This window comes from Entelurus aequoreus, linkage group LG24 (assembly GCF_033978785.1).
Source record: "Entelurus aequoreus isolate RoL-2023_Sb linkage group LG24, RoL_Eaeq_v1.1, whole genome shotgun sequence".
NCBI lineage: Eukaryota > Metazoa > Chordata > Actinopteri > Syngnathiformes > Syngnathidae > Entelurus > Entelurus aequoreus.
The window spans coordinates 35,742,900-35,770,061 of record NC_084754.1 but is presented as its reverse complement, the minus strand read 5'-3'; the positions used below and the strand labels follow the sequence as shown (position 1 = coordinate 35,770,061).

The window sequence follows — 27,162 nt, the reverse complement described above, 5'->3', positions numbered from 1 at the left end:
TGAGCTCTACGAGTGAGAATCCATGGAAAAGCCATTCACATCAGTCCTGCCTAAATGGGTCCATGCAGGTCTACACCCTCTCATCCGTCCAAAGCATTGACCAGGGCTCTTATCTCCACTCTGATCCCTGGTTATTTCAGGCACATAGGGATTGCTGTAATGATCTATTGACCTGATCTATCGATCCATACAGTACAGTCGGCCACAATGGAGCATTTCCTAAAAGGGGGGAGGGGGGGGGCCTCTTTAGCTGGCTGTGTTGCACCACACTGATCACTCTTAATGTGCATCTGGTTGCTAAGTGCTTACTGTATTTGTGCTGTAACATCTCTGCTATGAGCATTGAACTGCAACCTAATATGCTAGTAGTACACATTCATATTAAATAGGCCTTACATGTTTAGAATAATGAGGTCTATGCATGTAAGTGGGAGCCCTTCAGAACAGATGGAGTCTTCTCCTCCAGGCGGCGGGTGCCCACAAAGTGCTGGGGGTGGGGTGCGGGGGTGTTATGTGCACCACTCTACCGCCCATTTCCGTATGGCGAATACACTTGTGTGCTTTTCAGCTGCTAAAAGACACTTAAAAAGGCTTCTTGTAGAAGAAAATGGAGGATATGGGGCTAAAAAAAACTATACTAAAAAATTATAATGAAGTTTAAAGGGATTAACTGTTCATATTTCTTATATCATTCTCAATGGGACAGGAAACTCTCTCTCTGAATGTTATGATACCAGTGTTGGAATAATGCTGCCTGGAGGGGTTAAAGGAGAACTGCACTTTTTTGGAATGTTGGCTATTCACAAATATTATGAGAGACAAGAACTCACATATTGATAAAAAAAACGCTTGGAAGATGCGGCTAATGAGAATCACCATTGTAGCCTTCAAAGTCTCTAAAACAACTTAAAAACTCTCCATTAATGTTTTATATACACACTGCAAGTATATGTAAAATGTAGTAACAGACACCTTCATAACAATGTGTAATATGTACACACTGCAAGTATATATATAATGTAGTAGCAGACACCTTCATAACAATATGTAATATGTACAATATACACACTGCAAGTATATATATAATGTAGTAACAGACACCTTCATAACAATATGTAATATGTTTTATATACACAATGCAAATATGATGCAGTGGCGGGCCGTGCGTTTCCCACCTAGGCCTTCAATGATGTCCGACTTCAATGCTTACCTCTCAAAATACCATAATTGATGTCACCACATGACCATTGCAGGAGAAATACTATGCAGAAACACATTTACGCACTACTGGGCATTGTACAAAACGGGCTATTTTCTGGCCCATTTAAAAGTCAACAAACCCGCATCAGCAATTAAAACATATCTTATGTGGTTCTGTCAAAATTAAAATTGCAAAAAACATATTAAACGTGAAAAAATAAAGAAATAAAATATCTGAAGTCACATTTCATCGCCGGGACAGCTGAGCTAGCTTCCGGGGTTGGCCGACATCGTCTCAAAAGATGTAGTTTCTCTTTAAATATCCTTCTTGAAAATGGCCTTGCAAATATATGTGTTGTCTTGTCTAATCATAAAAGATGCAGTCGAGGCGTGTTGGCTGAGTTCTTAAAGTTTACTCCACAGCGTGCTCATCAAAAACATCCCGCTGCCCGCATGTCTACATTCAACAACCTAAACGGGGCTACTGTGCATGCTCTTCAATACTGTGGCATGCTGGGTAATGGAGTACTTATGTTACCTAGCTCATAACATCACTATAATAATATTAATATCTGCATTAGACCACCTAGAAGGCCTTACTGACAACAACGCATGATGTAATATGTACAATATACACACTGCAAGTATATATATATATATATATATATATATATATATATATATATATATATATATATATATATATATATATATATATATATATATATATATATATATGGGGACAGCGTGGCGAAGTTGGTAGAGTGGCCGTGCCAGCAATCCAAGGGTTGCTGGTTACTGGGGTTCCATCCCCACCTTCTACCATCCAAGTCACGTCCGTTGTGTCCTTGGGCAAGACACTTCACCCTTGCCTCTGATGGCTGCTGGTTAGCGCCTTGCATGGCAGCTCCCGCCATCAGTGTGTGAATGTGTGTGTGAATGGGTGAATGTGGAAATACTGTCAAAGCGCTTTGAGTACCATGAAGGTAGAAAAGCGCTATACAAGTATAACCCATTTCTCATATATATATATATATATATATATATATATATATATATATATATATATATATATATATATATATATATATATATATATATATATACACCATATTTTTCGGACTATAAGTTGCAGTTTTTTTCATAGTTTGGCCAGGGGTGCGACTTATACTCAGGAGCGACTTATGTGTGAAATTATTAACACATTACCGTAAAATATCAAATAATATTATTTAGCTCATTCACGTAAGAGACTAGACATATAAGATTTCATCGGATTTAGCGATTAGGAGTGACAGATTGTTTGGTAAACGTATAGCATGTTCTATATGTTATAGTTATTTGAATGACTCTTACCATAATATGTTACGTTAACATACCAGGCACGTTCTCAGTTGGTTATTTATGCGTCATCTAACGTGCACTTATTCAGCCTGTTGTTCACTATTCTTTATTTATTTTAAATTGCCTTTCAAATGTCTATTCTTGGTGTTGGGTTTTAAGAAATAATTTTCCCCCCAAAATGCGACTTATACTCCAGTGCGACTTATACATATGTTTTTTCCCTTCTTTAGTATACATTTTCGGCCGGTGACACTTATACTCCGAAGCGACTTATAGTCCGAAAAATACGGTGTAATGTATATATATATATATATATATATATATATATATATATATATATATATATATACATATATATATATATATATATATATATATATATATATATATATATATATATATATATATATATATATATATATATATATATATATATATAAATATAAATATATTGTAGTAACAGACACCTTCATAACAATATGTAATATGTTTTATATACACACTGCAAGTATATATATAACAATATGTATTATGTTCAATATTTACTGTATTTTGATCATTTTAATCAGTGTGGTTTGGTCAGCCAGCAAGTCTGGAACTTTTCAGCCAAGCTATGCCAAATTAATGGAGTGCTTACCCAAATCAACTGGAAACATCCACGGCCAGCTGGACCAAACGGATTACTGTCCATCGAGTGAGTCACTAAACTATTGATCATGATGCATGCAGAACTCCATTGTACACTACAGTACATACTGTAGTGTACAATGGCTAGCTGTGTACAAACAAAACATGAAATAATACTTTACAGATTCTGTAATATGATTGTTCATGTTTTTCACTCAGTACAAACTGGTGTTCTATCACAGTGTTGTGCATTACAAACCAAACGTGTTTCGTGCTGATGTGGAAGCTAGCTTATCTCTTGCTGTAGCACGCCAATGTGTTAGTTAGCTAGAAAAAGAGTTCCTCAGTGTTCACTCTTACATTAACAATGTTCCTACAGTTTGGTTATCATACAGGTTACAGAACATAAATTAAGTATTGTTGATGGTTTTTAAAGTGATTTAGAGGTAGAACTGATTGCTCCCATTAGCTGCATTGCTAGCCACCTAGAACGTTAGAGGTAGAACTGATTGCTCCCATTAGCTGCATTGCTAGCCAACTAGAACGAGACGATTTTTATATGTTAGAATGCGTAAAAAAAACCAAAAAAACTTGTCTTCTTGTCTCTCATAATGATTGTGAACGATAGGCACAATTCCATAAAAAATGCAGTTCCCCTTTAAGTTAAGCCCAGTCTTGACTATTGAATAGCTCATTGGTATGTGTAAAAAACCAAATTATTAATAGACAATGTGTAAGTGTGTGTGCAAAACAGCTGGCGTTGTTGTGACACGCTTTCTTTTCAAGGGTGAGACATGAGGGACTGTCTTCAATTAACTCAGCCAAGGAGGTTTTGTTTTTGCCGATGTCTCCTGGCGTTAAAGGCCTACTGAAATGATTTTTTTTTATTTAAACGGGGATAGCAGATCTATTCTATGTGTCATACTTGATCATTTCGCGATATTGCCATATTTTTGCTGAAAGGATTTAGTATAGAACAACGACGATAAAGATTGCAACTTTTGGTATCTGATAAAAAAAAGGCTTGCACCTACCGGAAGTAGCGTGACGTAGTCAGTTGAACATATACGCAAAGTTCCCTATTGTTTACAATGATGGCCGCATGAAGTGAGAGAGATTCGGACCGAGAAAGCGACAATTTCCCCATTAATTTGAGCGAGGATGAAAGATTTGTGGATGAGTAAAGTGCAAGTGAAGGACTAGTGGGGAGTTGAAGCTATTCAGATAGGGAAGATGCTGTGAGAGCCGGGGGTGACCTGATATTCAGCTGGGAATGACTACAACAGTAAATAAACACAAGACATGTATATACTCTATTAGCCACAACACAACCAGGCTTATATTTAACATGCCACAAATTAATCCTGCATAAAAACACCTGCGTGTTTGTTATGCTAGCTCCTAGCTCCTCTGCTAGCTCCTAGCTCCATAGAACACGCCAATACAATTCAAACACCTGATCAACACACACAATCACTCAGCCCAAAAGACCGTTTACCTAACCCAAGGTTCATAAAGCTTATATATTTTTAAAAAGTTACGTACGTGACGCGCACATACGGTCAAGTTATCGAATGTTTAGCAGCCAAGGCTGCATACTCACGGTACCTGATATTCAGCTGGGAATGACTACAACAGTAAATAAACACAAGACATATATATACTCTATTAGCCACAACACAACCAGGCTTATATTTAATATGCCACAAATTAATCCTGCATAATAACACCTGCGTGTTTGTTATGCTAGCTCCTAGCTCCTCTGCTAGCTCCTAGCTCCATAGAACACGCCAATACAATTCAAACACCCGATCAACACACACAATCACTCAGCCCAAAAGACCGTTCACCTAACCCAAGGTTCATAAAGCTTATATATTTTTAAAAAGTTACGTACGTGACGCGCACGTACGGTACGGTACGTGTTATGCTAGCTCCTAGCTCCTCTGCTAGCTCCTAGCTCCATAGAACACGCCAATACAATTCAAACACATGATCAACACACACAATCACTCAGCCCAAAAGACCGTTCACCTAACCCAAGGTTCATAAAGCTTATATATTTTTAAAAAGTTACGTACATACGCAAAAAAAAGCCAAAGCTGCATACTCACAGTAGCACGTCTGCGTCTTTGTCATCCAAATCAAAGTAATCCTGGTAAGAGTCTGTGTTGTCCCAGTTCTCTACAGGCGTCTGTGTATCCAAATCAAAAGTCCTCCTGGTTAGAGTCTCTGTTATCCGAGTTCTTCCATCTTGACTGCATCTTTCGGGAATGTAAACAAAGAAGCGCCGGCTGTGTACTGTTGTGGCTGACTACGTTCGAAAAATATGTCCATTTCGCACCGACAACTTTCTTCTTTGCTTGCTCGGCTTCCTTCTCCATAATGCAATGAACATGATTGAAACAGATTCACGAACACAGATGTCCAGAATACTGTGGAATTATGAAATGAAAACAGAGCTTTTTCGTATCGGCTTCAATGTGGAAGGCATACCCGTGTTCGCCGGGCTACGTCACACGCATACGTCATCCTCAGAGGCGTTTCGAACCGGAAGTTTAGCGGCAAATTTAAAATGTCACTTTATAAGTTAACCCGGCCGTATTGGCATGTGTTATAATGTTAAGATTTCATCATTGATATATAAACTATCAGACTGCGTGGTCGGTAGTAGTGGGTTTCAGTAGGCCTTTAAAGTGTATTACAGTATGTGAAGGCAAACACACCTCAGGAAAGGTTATGAGGATCCATATTCAGGTAGCATGTGTGCGTAGCGGTAATGGTACTGATCCTATTAGTTTGCAACAACCTAAAAGTTACATCGGAGAACAACACCTTCACACTTTCTCCATGACTGTGACTTAAAATGTATTTTAAATACTGCTGTTTATTATTTTATTAATCAGATTATTCCCAATTTTGATCATGATTTATTTTTTGCAAACATCTTTTGCATTAACTTTTTAAAAAAAGACCAAATGTACTGTCTGAATTTTAGACAAATATAAATTGGCTGATTAAGCAGCCATGATAATCACATTAATTAACTCGTTAAATTTGACAGCCCTCATTTTAATCAGTTCAGTTAACCCTTTTCTGCCCTCCACATCAACATCTTATTTATTTTTTTACGACTTCTGGTGTCCAAAGTCTTGCGCATTCCAAAAAATGTAACTCATTTAAAGGCCTACTGAAATGATTTTTTTTTATTTAAACGGGAATGGCAGATCCATTCTATGTGTCATACTTGATCATTTCGCGATATTGCCATATTTTTGCTGAAAGGATTTAGTAGAGAAAATCGACGATAAAGTTCGCAACTTTTGCTCGCTGATAAAAAAAAGCCCTGCCTGTACCGGAAGTAGCGTGACGTCACAAGCGGTACTGCTGCTCACAATTCCCGTTGTTTACAATGGAGTGAGAGAGATTCGGACCGAGAAAGTGACGATTACACCATTAATTTGAGCGAGGATGAAAGATTGATGAGGAACGTTACAGTGAAGGACTTGAAAGGCAGTGATGGACGTATCTTTTTTCGCTCTGACCGTAACTTAGGTACAAGCTGGCTCATTGGATTCCACACTCTCTCCTTTTTCTATTGTGTATCACAGATTTGTATTTTAAACCATTTTAGATACTATATCCTCTTGAAAATGAGAGTCGAGAACGCGAAATGGACATTCACAGTGACTGAACATGTAAATACACGATTAATAATTCAGCTTTGCGAAGCTAAAAAAAATAAAAGCTAACCTAGCTACGTAGCCAACTTGATAGCAGCAGTCTCAAATGCAGATAGAAACTAAATTAAAAAAAAACCTTATTTATAAATAGTTGATTTATATAGGCTAGTAAGGTAAAGTTTTGTACCTGACAAGTTTCGGCTATCTTGCTTCTGCAGCCTTCCTCAGATGACGTCACACTAACATCACGTGACACCTCTGAGGAAGGCTGCAGAAGCAAGATAGCCGAAACTTGTCAGGTACAAAACTTTACCTTACTAGCCTATATAAATCAACTATTTATAAATACACATTAGTAGGCTAAATGAACCTCTTTAACATAAAAAAAAACCTGACTGGATGGATAGACAGAAAATCAATATTACTATGAAACCATGAACATGTAAATACAGGATTAATATTCCGCTTGGCGAAGCTAAAAAAAAAGAAGCTAACCTAGCAACGTAGCCAACGCGATAGCGCCAGTCTCAAATGCAGATAGAAACTAAATTAAAAAAAAACCCTGACTGGATGGATAGACAGAAGATCAATAATACTATTAAACCATGAACATGTAAATACACGATTAATAATATTCAGCTTGGCGAAGCTAAAAAAACAGAAGCTAACCTAGCTGCGTAGCTAACTTAGATGCGGCGGCGGGCGTTGTACGCTTTTGACGACACCCCGGCCGCCATCAGAAACATATATTTCCCCAAAGTTACGTACGTCACATGCACATATCAACACGCACGTACGGGCAATCGATCAAATGTTTGGAAGCCAAAGCTAGACTCACTGTAGTGCGTCTGCAATCCTGCTCAAAACACAACACAACCTCCTGGTGTTGGTGTTGCTGTAGTCTGCTGCTCCACCGGCTCCAACTTTCTTATTTGCAGTCTCCAGTGTCCATTAAACAAATTGCTCAATCGCTTTATTAACAAGCGGTAACTGGTTGTAGTTCAAAAAGTAACGCACACACATACACGAGCTGCTGTTAGCCAAAAGTCACGATCACACACACTCAAGTTCTCCGCCAACTCACTCGCGCATGCGCGTTCCCCAAACCCTTAAAGACACAGTACACTAATGCAAATATCACGGATATTACAGTATTGTACTTAGCCGCTAAGACACCGATCGATCCCACCTACAACGTTCTTCTTTGCAGTCTCCATTGTTCATTAAACAAATTGCAAAAGATTCAGAATACTGTGGAATTTTGTCAAAGAAATCAAGAGGCTTTTCTATCGGGTCCGATGGGGTCCAACCACTTCCGTTGCTTTTGTGACATCATGCGCATGAATCATATCCAAAGGAGTTTTTCAACCGGAAGTGTGGCGGGAATTTTAAAATTGCACTTTATAAGTTAACCCGGCTGTATTGGCATGTGTTGCAATGTTAAGATTTCATCATTGATATATAAACTATCAGACTGTGTGGTTGGTAGTAGTGGGTTTCAGTAGGCCTTTAAAGCTGACCCTCGCATCCTCATGCAACGCGGGCTGTATGCGACTCGGCCGGCTTACGCGCAGGATTTAACATGAGTATCTGCAGTCAGAATTTTCACGTTGCCCACCACTCGATGCAATAAAAGCTGAAATACTGAACGTAATCCGGAAAGAAGATATGTATGATATGTACAGTCGTCCCTTTCCAAATCGCTCTTCAAATATTGCGACTTCACTACATCACAGATTTAAAAAAAAAAAAAAGTAAGCATATTCTACATATTTTTGGCCTAAATTAAAAGTGTTCAATAAGTCTTATTTATGTATTACAGTGCAATTTGTGTCTTATTTTCTATTATCTTGGCGCGATCGAGAAAGGTCTTCACCAAGCTAGACTTCCGTTTCCGGGTTAAGGTTGAAAAGCGCCAGACGGCTAATCTTGGCGCTGTTCAACCTTTACAACGACAATCAAGTTGACCACATTTTTTGTAGAACAACTGTTTGATGTTTGCTCCGGTACTCCAGCTTCCTCCCACCTCCAAAGACATGCACCTGGGGATAGGTTGATTGGCAACACTAAATTGGTCCTAGTGTGTGAATGTGAGTGTGAATGTTGTCTGTCTATCTGTGTTGGCCCTGGGATGAGATGGCGACTTGTCCAGGGTGTACCCCGCCTTCCGCCCGAATGCAGCTGAGATAGGCTCCAGCACCCCCCGCAACCCCGAAAGGGACAAATGGCAGAAAATGGATGGATGGATGGATATTTGATGCACTATATCGTCAACGCCTGTCTCATCAATAACACCTCTCCACATTGGGGAGACTTTGGAGAGAGCGATTTCAAAAGATGAGACATGCGATTTACCGGTACCAGTGCGCCACTTGATGCTAACAAGACTGCTATCAACAGCTGTCCGGGCAATGCTAAGTGGAGATGAACACTGTTGATTGAAGTATGCAGTTCACCTTCAACATCAAAAGGCAGCTCCACATGACACTGGTGAGACTTGTGGAATGACAACACAGGACACACAATGCTAACAACACAGCTATTGGCCGCGGCTACCTTTGATACAACTGCCAGGTTTTCCACAACAACTTGTACCCTTGGTTTACTTAGTGGCCTAGTGGACCTACTCAGTGGCCTAGTGGTTAGAGTGTCCGCCCTGAGAACGGTAGGTTGTGAGTTCAAACCCCGGCCGAGTCATACCAAAGACTATAAAAATGGGACCCGTTACCTCCCTGCTTGGCACTTAGCATCAAGGGTTGGAATTGGGGGTTAAATCATCAAAACGGATTCCCGGGCTCGGCCACCGCTGCTGCTCACTGCTCCTCACACCTCCCAGGGGGTGAACAAGGGGATGGGTCAAATGCAGAGGCCAAATTTCACCACACCTAGTGTGTGTGTGACAATCATTGGTACTTTAACTTTTAACTTTAGCACAACAAAGCTCAGTTCTAACTAGGGATGTAACGATAGAAGGTAACGATGGCAATCGCGATAAAACTCCCGATGGTTAGTATTAACATTTTAAAATTTTATTTAATTTAAAATTCTCCCCACGGGACTTTCTCTTGTATGAGCTTAAAAAGCGAATGATTTTGAGTAACGGGACTTTTGCCTTCATGTAATCTAACAAACTTTGTGATTGTGTTGCCAACAGTCCAGAGTGTAAGCTGTAAGTATATTTCTATTTTTCATGCAAGTAAATGTAATTGATTGAGCATTGAAATATGTGTCTAAAAACCTTCATTTCCCTCTGATTAAATAATGGGGTGGGACAGAGCTGAGGTTTTTGGGAGTCCCCAACAAACACATATCTGCCAGGATTAAAAATAGTACCAGAGTCAATGTTCAAAAGCCACAAAGTGGCACTCAACGCAACAGTTAGAAGACCCATTCCAAATATCCGGGGACATTTTTCGAGCTATTTTTAAAATTATTTTCTATGGGGAAATGAGTGTGAAATGTGTTTTTGAAAACAACAGGACTTACTGCATGGTAGCAGAGAGAGAAAGAATGTATTTATTTAGTCATTTGTGTGCACTGACCATTCAAAGTGTTCTCTCTGGCAGGACTGTGGAGATGGGCGGGGTCAATGTCCAGCAGGCTGTGTCTCTTTGAGGAGGTGGGCGGAGCACTCGGTAGAGGGGCGTCTTTATAAAACTGTCAGGCGGAGAGGGAAGAGGGTGTTAGAGCGGCAAATGGGAAAGCACAGCTGGATGTAAATCACATAATCCTTCTCGACTGGGGGGCAGTGGTGCATTGATTGGCTTCTTTAAATTCACTAATACAGATCATTCTGTCTGGTTAGCTCATTAGCATGTAGAGCAAAAATGTGCACTGGCTGGCAGCTTAAAACAAAAACATGCTTTATAAAATCGCATAAGGGCGTGATTACACAAACCAACATTGTATTGAGCCATAAAGCTCCTAAGTAGCAGTAGCATTAAAAAAAAAACGTCCTGGCTAATGCACGTTGCAAATATCACAGCTGTATGCATGATCTGATAGGTTCCTTTCTAAAGGTCAGTGTTTGCCAAGCGCCCTCATAAAAGACGACGAAAACATTGATTTACAACACTGCAGACATCAAATTCCTTTTCAATTGATTTTGGTGGCTCATGATAAATATATCACCATGCCGTGTGGGGGCTCAGACTCTCTCTTCATCCTATGTCGGATAAGTAATATTCAAGTACGGCGAAACCACCAAATTCCAAACGCTGGTTGAATTCAAAGTGATTTTGACACTGAATACAAATCAGATGAAGCAAAACGAAAGGACAGTGATTCTGTTCCCGGGTGGCCTCTTTTAGGTACGGCTTCATGAAGTGGTGTTGTGTATTTATGATAGCATCTGCTTGGTAACGTCAACTTGTGAATTTGACTTGTGTTATGTCCAAGGCTCTGTGGCAAGTACATTCAACTAAATTGCTTTGGGAGTCACATTTCCAAAAAGCTAAAGACAAGGGAGTGGACTTCTCCTTTCAATATTAGTCTTATTTTGTATATTTCAGAGAAAAGTGGACATTTGATTTTGGCCTATTTATTTTGGAAGACTTACAGGAGCTCTTCGCTGTCTTTAAGGACCTCATGCAAAAAAAGCTAGTCAAATATCATCTCTATTACAGCACTTGAGTGTTTTTAAGATTCTGCTGCAAAACAGTTTTTGGACTGAATTCGCAGGCCACCAGTTGAATAGCCCAAATGATGAAAAATAAAAGGGAGGACCTAAAATGGAACCTTGGGGAACACCACTAGTACAACCAAAGAAGTTGAATAAAGGACTTCTGACTGCATCAAAGTAAACAAGCTACACCTTAGTTACATAAATCACATTACAAAAATATGTCTAACTGACTGAAAGAAGAGGACTTAAAGGGGTGCCCTGAGGAACGCCTTAGTTATGTAAATCACAAGTTTGGTTCTACAAAACCCAAAACTAGTGAAGTTGGCACGTTGTGTAAACCATAAATAAAAACAGAATAAAATGATAGGGACGGTGTGGCGAAGTTGGTAGAGTGGCTGTGCCAGCAATCGGAGTGTTGCTGGTTACTGGGGTTCAATTCCCACCTTCTACCTTCCTAGTCACGTCCGTTGTGTCCTTGGGCAAGACACTTCACCCTTTGCCTCTGATGGCTGCTGGTTAGCGCCTTGCATGGCAGCTCCCGCCATCAGTGTGTGAATGTGTGTGTGAATGGGTAAATGTGGAAATACTGTCAAAGCGCTTTGAGTACCTTGAAGGTAGAAAAGCGCTATACAAGTATAACCCATTTATCATTTATTTATTTGCAAATCCTTTTTAACCTATATTCAATTGAATACACTGCAAAGACAAGATACTTAACGTTGGAACTGGTAAACTTTGATATATTTTGCAAATATTAGGTCATTTAGAATTGAATGCCTGCAACATGTTTCAAAAAAGCTGGCACAAGTGGCAAAAAAGACTAAGAAAGTTGAGGAATGCTCATCAAACACTTATTTGGAACATCCCACAGGTGAACAGGCTAATTGGGAACAGGTGGGTGCCATGATTGGGTATAAAAACAGATTCCATTAAATGCTCAGTCATTCACAAACAAGGATGTGGCGAGGGTCACAACTTTGTGAACAAATGCATGAGCAAATTGTCGAACGGTTTAAGAACAAAATTTCTCAACAAGCTATTACAAGGAATTTAGGACTTTCACCATCTACGGTCTGTAATATCAAAAGGTTCAAAGAATCTGGAGAAATTACTGCACGTAAGCGGCAATGCCCATGACCTTCCATCCCTCAGGCGGTGCTGCATCAAAAACCGACAGTGTGTAAAGGATATCACGACATGGGCTCAGGAACACTTCAGAAAACCACTGTCAGTAACTACAGTTAGTCGCTACATCTGTAAGTGCAAATTAAAACTCTACTATGCAAAGCAAAAGCAGTTTATCAGCAACACCCAGAAACACCGCCGGTTTCGCTGGGCCCGAGCTCATCTAAGATGGACTGATACAAAGTGGAAGTGTGTTCTGTGGTCTGACGAGTCCACATTTCAAATTAGTTTTGGAAACTGTGGACGTTGTGTCCTCCGGACCAAAAAGGAAAGGAAACATCTGCACTGTTCTAGGCGCAAAGTTGAAAAGCCAGCATCTGTGATGGTATGGAGGTGTATTAGTGCCCAAGGTATGGGTAACTTACACATCTGTGAGGGCACCATTAATTAACTACAGGTTTTGGAGCAACACATGTTGCCATCCAAGCAAGGTATTTTTCATGGACGCCCCTGCTTATTTCAGCAAGACAATGCCAAGCCACATTCTGCACGTGTTACAACAGCGTGGCTTCGTACTAAAAGACTAGACTGGCCTGCCGTAGTCCAGACCTGTCTCTCATTGAAAATGTGTGGCACATTATGAAGCCTAAAATACCACAACGGAGACCCCGGACTGTTGAACAACTTAAGCTGTACATCAAGCAAGAATGGGAAAGAATTCCACCTGAAAAGCGTCAAAAATTGGTCTCCTCAGTTCCCATACGTTTACTGAGTGTTGTTAAAAGGAAAGGCCATGTAACACAGTGGTAAAAATACCCCTGTGCCAAAATTAAGTTTCTCACTTCGAACATTAAATATCTTGTCTTTGCAGTCTTTTCAATTGAATATAAGTTGAAAAGGATTTGCTAATTATTGTATTCTGCTTTTATTTACCATTTACACAACGTGCCAACTTCACTGGTGTTGGGTTTTGTATGTTTGCTAGCAAGGTTAAAGGATCTGCCAATGTGTTTACAGTGGTCCAAGTTCCTCTACACAACAGGAGCACTCGAGTGTTTTTAGGAATTTGCTGCAAAAATGTTGGTCTCCCAAGTTGTCAACTGAACTCGGGGCCAACAGTTAAATAACCCTGCTTTGTGGTGCATCACAATGTGCCTCCTTTCAAAATATGTTTAAAAAGCAAAGGACGAAGCCAAATCTAAAATAATCTGTAAATGCAGGGCTAAACATTGGACCCCTTTGCTTTCAATCCCGGGTGTCCAAAATATTTTCCTTTGGGGGGCTAAAAAAATTTGGTTGAGTGCTGAAAGTCGACTTAATGTACTAATGAATATATAATAATAATGAGAATAATGAGCACCCCCGCCACCCCAAAAGGGACAAGCGGTAGAAAATGGATGGACGGAATTAATATAATTGGATATTAAGAGTTTGTAAAAATGTTTGACTCCTACCTTGTTTATTTCCATGACAACCTCCTTAAAGTTTTGTAATCAATCAGAAATATCAAGCAGCTAAAATGCGCCAAACATGGGTAAGTGTGGAGTGTTTTGCATTTTTCCCATCATGCTTTGTAATGGATTTAAAAGGGTGTAATTTTATTTTTTTGATGGTGAATGGGCGTTGCAGGCCCCTGGTGTCTGGTGTCAGGGTCAGAGGTCTATCCGTCGGGGACTGGAAAAAGCGCGAGCAGGAGTGGGGATGAGTGCCTGGAAGCCAAACGCAGACACCGCACCCTAAAGAGGAACAGCATGGCGGGCCCAGCGGACATCTGTTTGCACAGGTGTGCTTGTGCCCCATGTGATTAAGATTGGTGGCGCACACATTTCCCCAGCGACGGCGCACTCGCGTGGCCACGCCGTCATTGTGGGTGCTAGTGCCCACTGGGGGGAGGACATGAGGGGAGCAATCTGAGCACAGATGGAACTTATGGGAGTTTGAGTGGAGGAGGACGGAGCAAGTGGAGGGGAAAATGAAGGCATGGAGGAGGAAAAAGTTGGGATGGTAAACCGCGGCACTTTTGAGTCGCAATCCCTCGCTCTTTGATCGTCATCAAAGGATGGCGGGAGGAGAAAGCCACAAATATCCCTCAGATGCCATAGAGAAGGGAGTGGATCTATGGGATATATCAGCAGGCTTTCAAAGAACACTAATAATGAACGTCCCTTCTGACTCTCCAACACCTTCCAACATTACATGAAAAACAAAGAAAAACTGCAAATAACCCAAAAACCCCTCCAAAAATTGGCACCTGCAAAATGGACGACTGAGAATGTGCATCCTGCCAAGATAAACAGCAGACTTCCAGTTGGACAACATAATGTTTTTCGGGGTTGCATGACCCCTAAGATATGGGACTGTATGCCGAGATACACACGCTGACAAGATTTGTTGTTTGAGAATGTTAAGCCCTCAAAAGGGTGATTTGATTGCCAATATAATAATAATGCATAACATGTAATTTCTAGTTGTATCATTTTCTAAAAAACTATTATTACTCCATCTTGCTAATTTTCTATTCATAGCTAATGTTACCTTCAGCTCTACCATCTACCAAACTCATAAAACTCTTGGCTCTCCAAGTACCACCATAATGATAACATTAAAATACAGTAGTGTAGTAGACCTAAGTATTCATTAAGTACCACCGTAATGACAACATTAAAATACAGTAGTGTAGTAGACCTAAGTATTCATTAAGTACCACCATAATGACAACATTTAAATACAGTTAAAATACAGTAGTGTAGTAGACCTAAGTATTCATTAAGTACCACCATAATGACAACATTTAAATACAGTTAAAATACAGTAGTGTAGCAGACCTAAGTATTCATTAAGTACCACTGTAATGACCAACATTAAAATACAGTAGGGTAGTAGACCTAAGTATTCAAGTACCACCACAATTACAATGTTAAAATACAGTAGTGTAGTAGACATAAGTATTCATTAAGTACCACCATAATGACAACTGTAAAATAAATACATGTAGTAGACCTAAGTATTCATTAAGTACCACCACAATGACAACATTAGAATACAGTAGTGTAGGAGACCTAAGTATTCATTAAGTACCACCATAATGACAACATTAAAATACAGTGGCGTAGTAGGCCTAAGTAATCATTAAAAACAAGGCAGAGGTTTTATTTAACAAGTATATTTAATATTTTTGGTTACTGTAACATTACATAGTTTGAACTCTAACATTGTATTTGTATACAGTAAAATAAAACAGTACTTTAATCAAGTGATTCTTTGGTGTACCACTAGATGGAGCCACAGTTTGAAAATCACTGATCTACACGAGCCGCACACCCCTGTTTCACGTTCCAGAGCCATAGTTTAGTGGGTAGCTATGCATTTTTGTACCCTGCTGTTAATTGATTTTTAGATGCATCGATTATATAATCGATTAGTAAACGTCAATAATTGAAAATCGATATATTTGTTGTAAATAAAGTAATGCAGACTGTTCTAAATTTGGCTGACTTGCAGCGAGCCACCTCACCGAGATATCTGACCAGCTCCTTTATTTTAGGGCACTTATGGTCCAGTTTTGCACACATTTCCTTTAATTTAATAAATGTGATAGGATTTCCTATTTCAAATGCACTGTTTCTAAAAGTTGCAAATAATAAACGCTTCTTTTTTTAGTAAAACTGCACCAAATACATCAATTGAAGATGCATTAATAATCTATTTTAATCGAATCGTAGCTCCTGAATCGTAATCGAATCCTGAGTTAGCTAAAGATTCCCACCTCTACCTCTTATGGTGTGTCGTGGAGCATGTTTGGCTATTCCTCGTCCTCCAGCCCTCTAGTGATAATAGTACTTTTAAGAATTGTCGTTTTTTTCCCCTCCATGGAGCCAATGATAAGTGATTTACAAGCTGCACTGTGGAGGGACATTAGCCGCTGGCTAATGGCATTCTGTTGAGGACGCCTTAGTGTGCTTGTTGCTGTCAAATTTTGGGGTACACAGCTAGAATGAGTCCTCAACGTAACAATAGTACTAAAAGCTCTACCGTCCGCCACATTTACATCACATCAATGGTATATTGTCTATATCGCGCAAGCCCATTGTCGTCACGGGCGGAGGAGGAGGCCATAAATATTCCTGAGATGCCATAAAGAAAATGACAACATGATCCAAGAGAGGAAAAGCGGGCGGCCTTAAAGCGCTCATCCTTAGAAAAGCCTATGGGACGTATTGGAGGTGGGCAGCGGCTTTGGCAGAACCAACAGCGGCTGATACTCCGTGCGACATTACTCCATGCGACAACACACCTGTTTCCACGGCAACCGCATTGATCTCCCCAAACAGCGGCAGGACACTTCATGCTTTAATGCAAAGCGACAACTGGCAGGAATTAATTTGTGTTGTCTCGGTAGAAACAAAATAAAAATCCCCTCCAAACATTAAATTCGTCCACCCTATTTGCTACCAGCCCGTAATTCGAATGCGCTTTTTTCATAACTTTGGAAATGACCTCACTTCTGCAGCGGTGCGAGGAAGCGACAAGAAAAAATCTTCAACAAACGAGAAAAGAAAATCCCATTTCACAGCAGCCAGGAAGCAAGGAGGAGGGGAAGAGAAAGAGAAATGGGAGCTTGGAATAAAAGATACTCACCCCAACATATCCTTCCTTAAGAGGAGCAGACAGCTTTAATACTAAATCATCCCACTGTACAACTCCAAAGTTTACCTTGCACTGACAAGAGAATGCGATGCTCTCTGCGGCTTGTTAGCATTGCTAAATATCACTTTGATATCACCTTTAAAACGTGCTGCAGCATCTTCTACTGCACACTGGATACACAAAATACCTGCTTATCCTTTCACACTACTGTCAAAGATGGCTTTTCCCCTCACGCAAATGAACCTGGTGAGAAAAAAAATTATGTCTAGGGTGTACCCCGCCTGCAGCCCGAATGCAGCTGAGAATCCAGCACCCACTGCGACTCCGAAAGGGACAAGCGGTAGAAAATGGATGGAAAAAGTATGTATTCGGATTTGTTTCCCCCCACTTTAAAGAAGTCAATCTTTTAATCTAATCCAACATTTTTTTTTTTTTTTTACCAAGTAATACCTCAGTAGCACTAGCGTAGTAGGTCTACCCATTCATGAAAAACAAGGCAGAAGTCTTATTCAACAAGTATATTTAATATGTTTGGCCACTGTAAAATCACATGCGGTTTGAACAGTAACACCGTGTTTGAATATAGGAAAATAAAACACTGTACTTTAATCAGGTGATTCTTTGGCATACCACTAGATGAAGCGTGCGTACCACAATTTGAGAATCACTGATCTAATCTAATGTAGATGCATTGTTTCACCCTTTAAAAACCCAGATGTTTGCTAAAAAATATTGAATTTAAAAATAAATAAATAAAATTATAATATCATTTTGTCATTATTATAATTTTTATAATCATTACCCGAGAGCCATATACCCCACCGTGATTGGTCGGTTTGTTTAGCTCCACACACAACACTGTAAAGTGCCAGTCATATAAAATATGCGGGCCGCCCTAACATTAGACTTTCATGTTAAGGTGGGGGTCACAAAATATCAATTCGGGAGCCGCAGATGGCCCGTGGGCCGCTTGTTTGAGACCCCTGCTTTAAAGGCCAGTATTTTTACAAAAAGGCATTTTTTTATTGAAAAACCCCCTAACAATAAATACAGTAGTACCTCAACTTAAGAGGGGTTTTTTTTGGCTAATTGTTATGTTTTAAAGGCCTACTGAAATGATTTTTTTTATTTAAACGGGGATAGCAGATCCATTCTATGTGTCATACTTGATCATTTCGCGATATTGCCGTATTTATGCTCAAAGGATTTAGTATAGAACAACGACGATAAAGTTCGCAACTTTTGGTCTCTGATAAAAAAAAGCCTCGCCCCTACCGGAAGTAGCGTGACGTAGTCAGTTGTTCACCTCATATTTTCCTATTGTTTTCAACGCAGCTAGAGCGATTCGGACCGAAAAAGCGACGATTACCCCATTAATTTGAGCGAGGATGAAAGATTTGTGGATGAGGAACGTTAGAGTGACGGACTAGAATGCAGTGAAAGACATATCTTTTTTCGCTCTGACCGTAACTTAGGTACAAACTGGCTCATTGGATTCCACACTCTCTCCTTATTCTATTGTGGATCACGGATTTGTATTTTAAACCACCTCGGATACTATATCCTCTTGAAAATGAGAGTCGAGAACGCGAAATGGACATTCACAGTGACTTTTATCTCCACGACAATACATCGGCGAAGCTCTTCAGCTACTGAGCTAACGTGATAGCATCTGGCTCAAATGCAGATAGAAACAAAATAAATAAATCCCTGAAAGGAAGGATAGACAGAAGATCAACAATACTATTAAACCATGGACATGTAACTACACGGTTAATAATTCTCAGCCTGGCAAAGCTTAACAATGCTGTTGCTGACGACGCTGAAGCTAACTTAGCAACTTAGCAACCGGACCTTACAGACATATGATAAAAACATTACCGCTCCACCTACGCCAGCCAGCCCTCATCTGCTCATCAACACCCGTGCTCACCTGCGTTCCAGCGATCGACGGTGCGACGAAGGACTTCACCCGATCACAGATGCAGTTGGCGGCTAGCATCGGCTAGCATCGGCTAGCATCGGCTAGCGCATCTGCTATCCAAGTAAGTCCTCCTTGTTGTGTTGCTACAGCCAGCCGCTAATACACCGATCCCACCCAGAACTTTCTTCTTTGCAATCTCCATTGTTCATTAAACAAATTGCAAAAGATTCACCAACACAGATGTCCAGAATACTGTGAAATTATGAAATGAAAACAGAGCTTTTTGTATTGGCCTCAATGGGGGAGCCATACCTCTGTTCTACTGGCTACGTCACGTGCATACGTCATATCCAAAGGAGTTTTCAACCGGAAGTTTAGCGGGAAATTTAAAATTGCACTTTATAAGTTAACCCGGCCGTATTGGCATGTGTTGCAATGTTAAGATTTCATCATTGATATATAAACTATCAGACTGCGTGGTCGATAGTAGTGGGTTTCAGTAGGCCTTTAAGTGGCACGCAAAATGTTGAGTTACAAGCATCCCCAGCATTAGTTGGGAAAATGTCATAGTAAATGTAATAATTAGGGATGTCCGATAATATATATAATATATATGTATATATAATATAATATATATATATGTATATATATATATATATATATAATATGCTTTAAAATGTAATATCGGAAATTATCGGTATCGGTTTCAAAAAGTAAAATTTATGACTTTTTAGAACGCCGCTGTGGACACGGACGTAGGGAGAAGTACAGAGCGCCAATAAACTTTAAAAGCACTGCCTTTGCGTGCCGGCCCAATCACATAATATCTACAGCTATTCACACACACAAGGGAATGCAACGCATACTTGGTCAACAGCCATACAGGTCACACTAAGGGTGGCCGTATAAACAACTTTAACACTGTTACAAATATGCGCCACACTGTGAACCCACACCAAACAAGAATGACAAACACATTTGGGGAGAACATTCGCACCGTAACACAACATAAACACAACAGAACAAATACCCAGAACCCCTTGCAGCACTAACTCTTCCGGGACGCTACAATATACACCCCCCGCTACCACCTACCCACCCTCCCACCTCAACCCCGCCCCCATAACCCCACCCACCTCAACCTCCCAAATTCCAAGCTGCTGTTTTGAGGCATGTTAAAAAAAATAATGCACTTTGTGACTTCAATAATAAATATGGCAGTGCCATGTTGGCATTTTTTTCCATAACTTGAGTTGATTTATTTTGGAAAACCTTGTTACATTGTTTAATGCATCCAGCGGGGCATCACAACAAAATTAGGCATAATAATGTGTTAATTTCACGACTGTATATATCGGTTGATATCGGAATCGGTAATTAAGAAATAGGAAAATATCGGAATATCGGCAAAAAAGCCATTATCGTACATCTCTAGTAATAATTAAAGAAATAAATACTTTTTTTAAATGACAGAGCGTGTCGCCAACTTGGTGAAGCAGTAAGAGCGCATCACTGTTAGTCTGCAAGACACTTCACTCTTGCTCCTGATGGGTGCTGGTTAGCGCCTTGCATGGCAGCTCCCGCCATCAGTGTGTGAATGTGTGTGTGAATGGGTGAATGTGGAAAGACTGGCAAAGCGCTTTGAGTACCTTGAAGGTAGAAAAGCGCTATACAAGTATAACCCATTTATCATTATCATTTATATTGTAAGAGTGAACACTGAGGAACTATTTTTCTAGCGCGCGATGAGGTGGCTTGTCCAGGGTGTACCCCGTCTTCCGCCCGAATGCAGCTGAGATAGGCTCCAGCACCCCCCGCGACCCCAAAAGGGACAAGCGGTAGAAAATGGATGGATGGACTAACACATCAGCATCTACACCTACATCCGGAAGTAGGAACACACTGGAAGTCAGACATGCGCTGCTATGGAAACGGAAATAAATGCACAGAATAAATCATTCCAGCAATGATTAAAATCACCAAAATACAGTAAATATTGTACCTATTACATATTGTTATGAAGGTGTCTGTTACTACATTATATATATATATATATATATATATATATATATATATATATATATATATATATATATATATATATATATATATATATATATATATATATATATACTTGCAGTGTGTATGTATATTGTACATATTATATATTGTTATGAAGGTGTCTGTTACTACATTATATATATACTTGCAGTGTGTATGTATATTGTACATATTACATATTGTTTTGAAGATGTCTGTTACTACATTACATATATACTTGCAGTGTGTACGTACATAAAACATTGTTATGAAGGTGTCTGTTACTACATTATAGATATACTTGCAGTGTGTATATTGTACATATTACATATTGTTATGAAGGTGTCTGTTATTACAATATATATATACTTGCAGTGTGTACATAAAACATATTGTTATGAAGGTGTCTGTTACTACATATATATATATATATATATATATATATATATATATATATATATATATATATATATATATATATATATATATACACACACATGTTGTATATATATATAAAACATATTACATATTGTTTTGAAGGTGTCTGTTACTACATTATATATATACTTGCAGTGTGTATATTGTATATATTAAATATTGTTATGAAGGTGTGTGTTACAACATTATATATACATACTTGCAGTGTGTATATTGTACATATTACATAATGTTATGAAGGTGTCTGTTACTACGTTATATATATACTTGCAGTGTGTATATAAAACGTTGATGGAGGGTTTTAAAGTTGTTTTAGAGACTGAAGGCTAAAACGGTGACTTACATTAGCCGCATCTTTCAAGCGTTTTTTATCATCTTTAAAATCCCCTTGGCCCCCCAAAAAAAGATGTGTGTTCTTGTCTCTTATAATGATTGTGAACGATAAGCAAAATTCCAAACAAAAGTGCAGTTTTCTTTCCGACAAAATATGACAGCTCCCCAAAATAAATTTAAAAAATGATGTCGTTTTGAGAATAACTTTATAAGACGCTCACTGAGCTGAAGTCTGACAAGCTAGCAGTGCTAGCAACAACGACAGACGTGCGTCAATAACAGCAGTATAAGGAGATACCGTGATGTCAAGCAGCAGGAACATTATTGCCAACACACTAATGGAGAACCACAGAAAAAACACTTGCCACAACTATAACGGGCGCCAATCTGCCCTCGTTCCCATCTCCCGGCGAGCTCGACTTCTCTCAAAAGTGAGATATGTATATATTTGCAAGCGCTAATACTAGGGCTGCACAGACTGTTGGGCCAGCATCAGACAGATGGTTTCGCGAGAGGCAGAAGATCAGAGGCGGAAAAACGCTCCCTAACTGCCTTCACCCGGCCCCCGTTAGATGTTATTTCACAGAGAAGGCAACCATCAGAGCCAAGCGTGGCACTGAGGAGCTTCTGAGTATAAAAACAGGCCTGATTTCTTCCAATATTAGATTAGTCGAGCAAGCGTATCAAAGTAGTGCATCAATAAAGGGTGATACACACTAGCACCGGCTGGAAGACAGTGGGAATTAATAAGGGAACTACATTTTAGCCCAGTGATACTACATTCTTAAATTGCACCAACAGAGCAGAGACAAGTCTGGACACAACACGTTGGATCAGAAACATGTACAACAATTGCCTAGTTTCACAAAATCAAAGGAAAATGTATACATTTTGCATACCTCAACAAGTGTTTCCTTGGCAGATGCCTGCACCCCTCTGAAAACGCAAGAATCAGGGAGGGTGTATATGCTCAAATATGGTTTCTAATCAGCTTACCATGGCCCTACTTGCTGTTGATTGGCAAAGCCAGGTACTACAGTCAACCCTCGCCACACATCACTCCATCCCAGGTTGTTTCAAAGCATTTTCCACAAATGTGTGGCCAAAATGTATAATTTTCAAGCATAAAAATGGTTTAATGAACTAAGCATATCACCTCTACAGTAGCATTCGCCACTAGATGAGAGTGTGCTGTTCAGTATCGTGGTCACTGATTGGCTCAGCCTCATCCAGCAATCCAGTACCCGCTAAAGTCAGAACGGTATGTCTTACTTTCCATTATTATGTCTACCATATTTGACTAAATCAGTTTAAAGTCCAGAGGGTTCTCATCATGTTAAAAACAGAATTCAGAAAGTCATAAATAGTTCTTTTTATGCTCCAGCTACGAAAATGTTCGATTCATAATTAATCATTCCTACTTGGCGGAAATTAATTTACTACGGTCAGGCTCAGAAACAATTTAAATGAAATGAAATTAATCTAATATATATGGCACTTTACAATGAGAAACCCTTACATACGAACTTGGAGGTAAGCTGGTTTATACCAGTGTGGTGGCAGCAACAAACAAGGGTTTTACTGTACATGGAACCATTTCTAGAAGATGCCAAAGGGAATGTATTATACTCCGCAGTCTCCACTTTGCTCTCCTCAGTTTCCTCTTGGATAACAGCCCGAGCGAGACATGCGCAAGGAGCACGCCAAGTCGATGACCTAAACCACTTGTGGTCGCTTATTGTCGTTGTCATTAGCTGACAACACACAAAGCTAATGTGAGTGTGTTACGTAATACACAGTTTACATTGTGCTAATAGACAGAATAAGTCCACTTACAATACTTTGGAAAGTTAGCGTAAAGTGATTCCTAAACTGTGCTACTAGTGGTACGCAGGGTCCACCTATTGCTACGCCAAAAAAATCACGTGATTAAAGTTCAGTGTTTATGTGTGTAATGTCGCAGTGGCTAAAAATAATAAAGCACCAGTAAGGTGGAAAAACAAGTTGCCTCTATATTGAAGCTGTTATCATATCTGATGTATGACACCAAAAGAGTTTGCGAATAAATAAATATGATCAAAATAGTATCAATCTCACAGAGATTCACGAGCCATTTTGAGAGAGAATGACGAAGCCAGTCACGTGATCGAGTGACGTCGCGCTAGGTACCACAGATCCCTTCCTCATCAACATCAATGCTAATCAAGCAGACTTTGTGAGAGCCGACAACTATTACTTTTGGAAAAAATGATACAGGACCTTATATTTTTGAGCCCGAACACAAAGAGGGATGGGCAAAAAGTTTTAGAAGCCGAGTGGTAGATGCAGTTTCATTGTGACACTATAGCATCCGCAGCATTGCTAGGGGCTAAACATACAAACTAACAATAAAAAGACCAGTCAGCGATCCTGTTCTGTCTCCCTGTAATGTTTGTCTGATCTTGAATGGGATATATAACATAATTCCATTTAGATAAAGATTCAATCAAATCCTCACAAAGGGTTAAAAAAAAGTTCCTGCAGGAAGTGTCTTGTGGGGTCTATTTCACCATCTCGGGGGATGTCAAAGTGAACCAGCCTGTCAGACCATGGCCACATTTGTCTACAACCAGGTGAGAGATGCGTAATTTATAATCTAGAATTTACTTTTAGCAAGTTTGAGATCAAGCAGAAGCAGCCGTCTGCTCAGTGTGTCAACAATAGCAGCGTAAGCTAGCATTAGCTCACTGCTATCAATGCACCACTAAAATAGTCCATCTACGTTAGTGCTTATAATAACAATATCACTCATATTTGGTTCATTTTCAGGTCATAACATGTGAATGGACTATTGTTGGCAGTTTCTGGATGTTTTAGAGGGTGTAATGAGTGCAACAGAGGACCCTCCACCTGTTGACTCGCTTGTTAGCTATTTATTTATGATTTAGAATGCATAGAAAAAGCCAAGCATATGTGTTCTTGTCTTACGTAAGGATTGTGAATGATAAACAACACATCTCTTTCACATGTTTGCGTATTTCCAGTATGATAACATGGTCAGAGTGCAGAAGTGTTACTACTGTGACGCCAATCTCCGAAAATAGCCGAAGGTATTCAGAGCGCAATATTCAAAATGGCTGACTGAAATTGTGGCATTTTGTGATGTTTAAACTGTGTTTTCACATACTTTGTGGTGTAAATACAAATGGATATGGTTTAATGGATACAATGAAACACAAATACGCATGTAAAGTCAACTTGATTTTCCACTCTACTGCTACTTTAAATATACTTGGCAAATAAAACCTCTGCCTTGTTTTTAATGAATACTATACTATGCGACTGTATTTTAATGTTGGTCAATATGGTGATACTTGGAGAGCCAAGTTTTTTCTGAGATGGTACCTGGTAAAAAAAAAAAAAAGTTTGAGAACCACTGGCATAACTCCATAGTCTCCACTTTGCTACAGCACTCCATTTTCCATTTATTTGCCTCAGTCTCATTCTAAATTAAAATGAGTTTGCATAATCCTATTATACCTTATCGTTTTGCCACGCCTCTTGTCATTGTTGGCAAAAGTAGTACCCGGTACTATTAAGGGTCAGGCTCATTAGCTATGGTTCCAGACAATACCATTTGAGTGCTGCTCACGTTAACATCAAAAGTGGTTGGTCATTAATCTACCATATTCGATATTGTACCATGTGAGCACATATGGCGATGAATAATGCTAACGTTGTTGTAGCTTCAATGGACTCTTTTCTCAGTGCCCACAGTCTCCAAAAGAACACAGACTGAGGACAAATGCTAACGCTAGCTTACTGCACATTAGCTCTTGACTTTGCAGGTATTCAGTAATACACAACAGACCTCGCCATTTCCTTGCTGCCCTCAGTCTCCGCTCGGATAAAACTCACCCACATTGTTGCTTATGACCAAGCGTGTGCTTCTTAGTACTTTAACAAGTTAATATTTCAAAGTGGAGATAAACCATTCGAAGCTGGGGTGAGTAGAGCTGAACTGAGTTAGTCCACATGTGTTGATGTCAACAAGGTTGCAGCGATGAATAATGCTAACGTTGTTGTGGCTTCAATGGACTCTTTTCTCAGTGCCCACAGTCTCCAAAAGAACACAGACTGAGGACAAATGCTAACGCTATCTAACTGCACATTAGCTCTTGACATTGCAGGCATTCAGTAATACACAACAGACCTCGCCATTTCCTTGCTGCCCTCAGTCTCCGCTCGGATAAAACTCACCCACCTAGTTGCTTATTACCAAGCATGTGCTTCTTAGTACTTTAACAAGTTAATATTTCAAAGTGGAGATAAACCATTCGAAGCTGGGGTAAGTAGAGCTGAACTGAGTTAGTCCACATGCGTTGATGTCAACAAGGTTGCAGGTGCCCTAAAAATGAAACGAAGGCTCAACAAAAGATCTGACTGTACATTTGTTGTATTTACGCACAAGAAGGGATTGCTAGTTTTTCTGCGGCCTACGTCTGCTCTGTTGTTTCACACTGGGCTTGTTATGACACCTCAAAGGAGGACCGGGTCAGACAAAGTGCAGTAGAGCTTAACAGTACTCACAACACCAAAAAGGAGGCATGCGCAAACAAACAGATTTTTCTCTCAAGCTCTGCAAAGATGCCGCACAGCAATGCACTTTGTCAGTGTATCACAAATGAAACATTTGCACAGCAGAAAACACCTGGCTTCACCTGCTGTAAAGCCATTTATCTGCCAGGATTTCCCATTGTTTTCCGACAGGATGCGAGGTTCTCTCTCAGCCATCGAGTCTGACCTTTACACCACTGCCCGAGACGACAAACTCCGCTATTCCGAGGGACTCACGGTGTCTGTTTAGCACCGGCTGCTCACAGATTGCAAAGCTGGCATGGTGAAGACCACACAGACTGTCCGCTGACCTAACCTGACCTTGCTACTTTATGCAAAAGATGAGCCAATCAGCACCAACCTAAAAATACATTCTTTCCCTGTGAGGAGGCTGGGCGAAATACAGACCAACTATGACAAGACAAGTCAAAGATGTTTGTAAGAAACCTACAACATTTATTTGAAGATCCTCTTTGACTAAGGTTCTGTTTTAAGAACCTATTGCAAAAATATTGTTCAAAGATCCTCTATATGACAGGAGCTCTCTGCCGTTTTGAATACATGCAGCAAAATGCTGGTTA

At 39.8% G+C, this 27,162-nt stretch overlaps 1 protein-coding gene across 5 annotated transcripts in view; it reads right to left on the bottom strand.

The window, feature by feature from the left end:
- The window catches only part of plxnb2b (plexin b2b), a 629,608-nt gene that overhangs the window by 362,789 nt on the left and 239,657 nt on the right, over positions 1–27,162 (bottom strand). For all 5 annotated transcript variants that reach the window (XR_009824287.1, XR_009824286.1, XR_009824288.1 and 2 more), the window contains exon 4: positions 10,397–10,511. The gene's annotated coding sequence lies outside the window, so the exon portion shown is untranslated. The remainder of the gene's footprint in view (positions 1–10,396; positions 10,512–27,162) is intronic.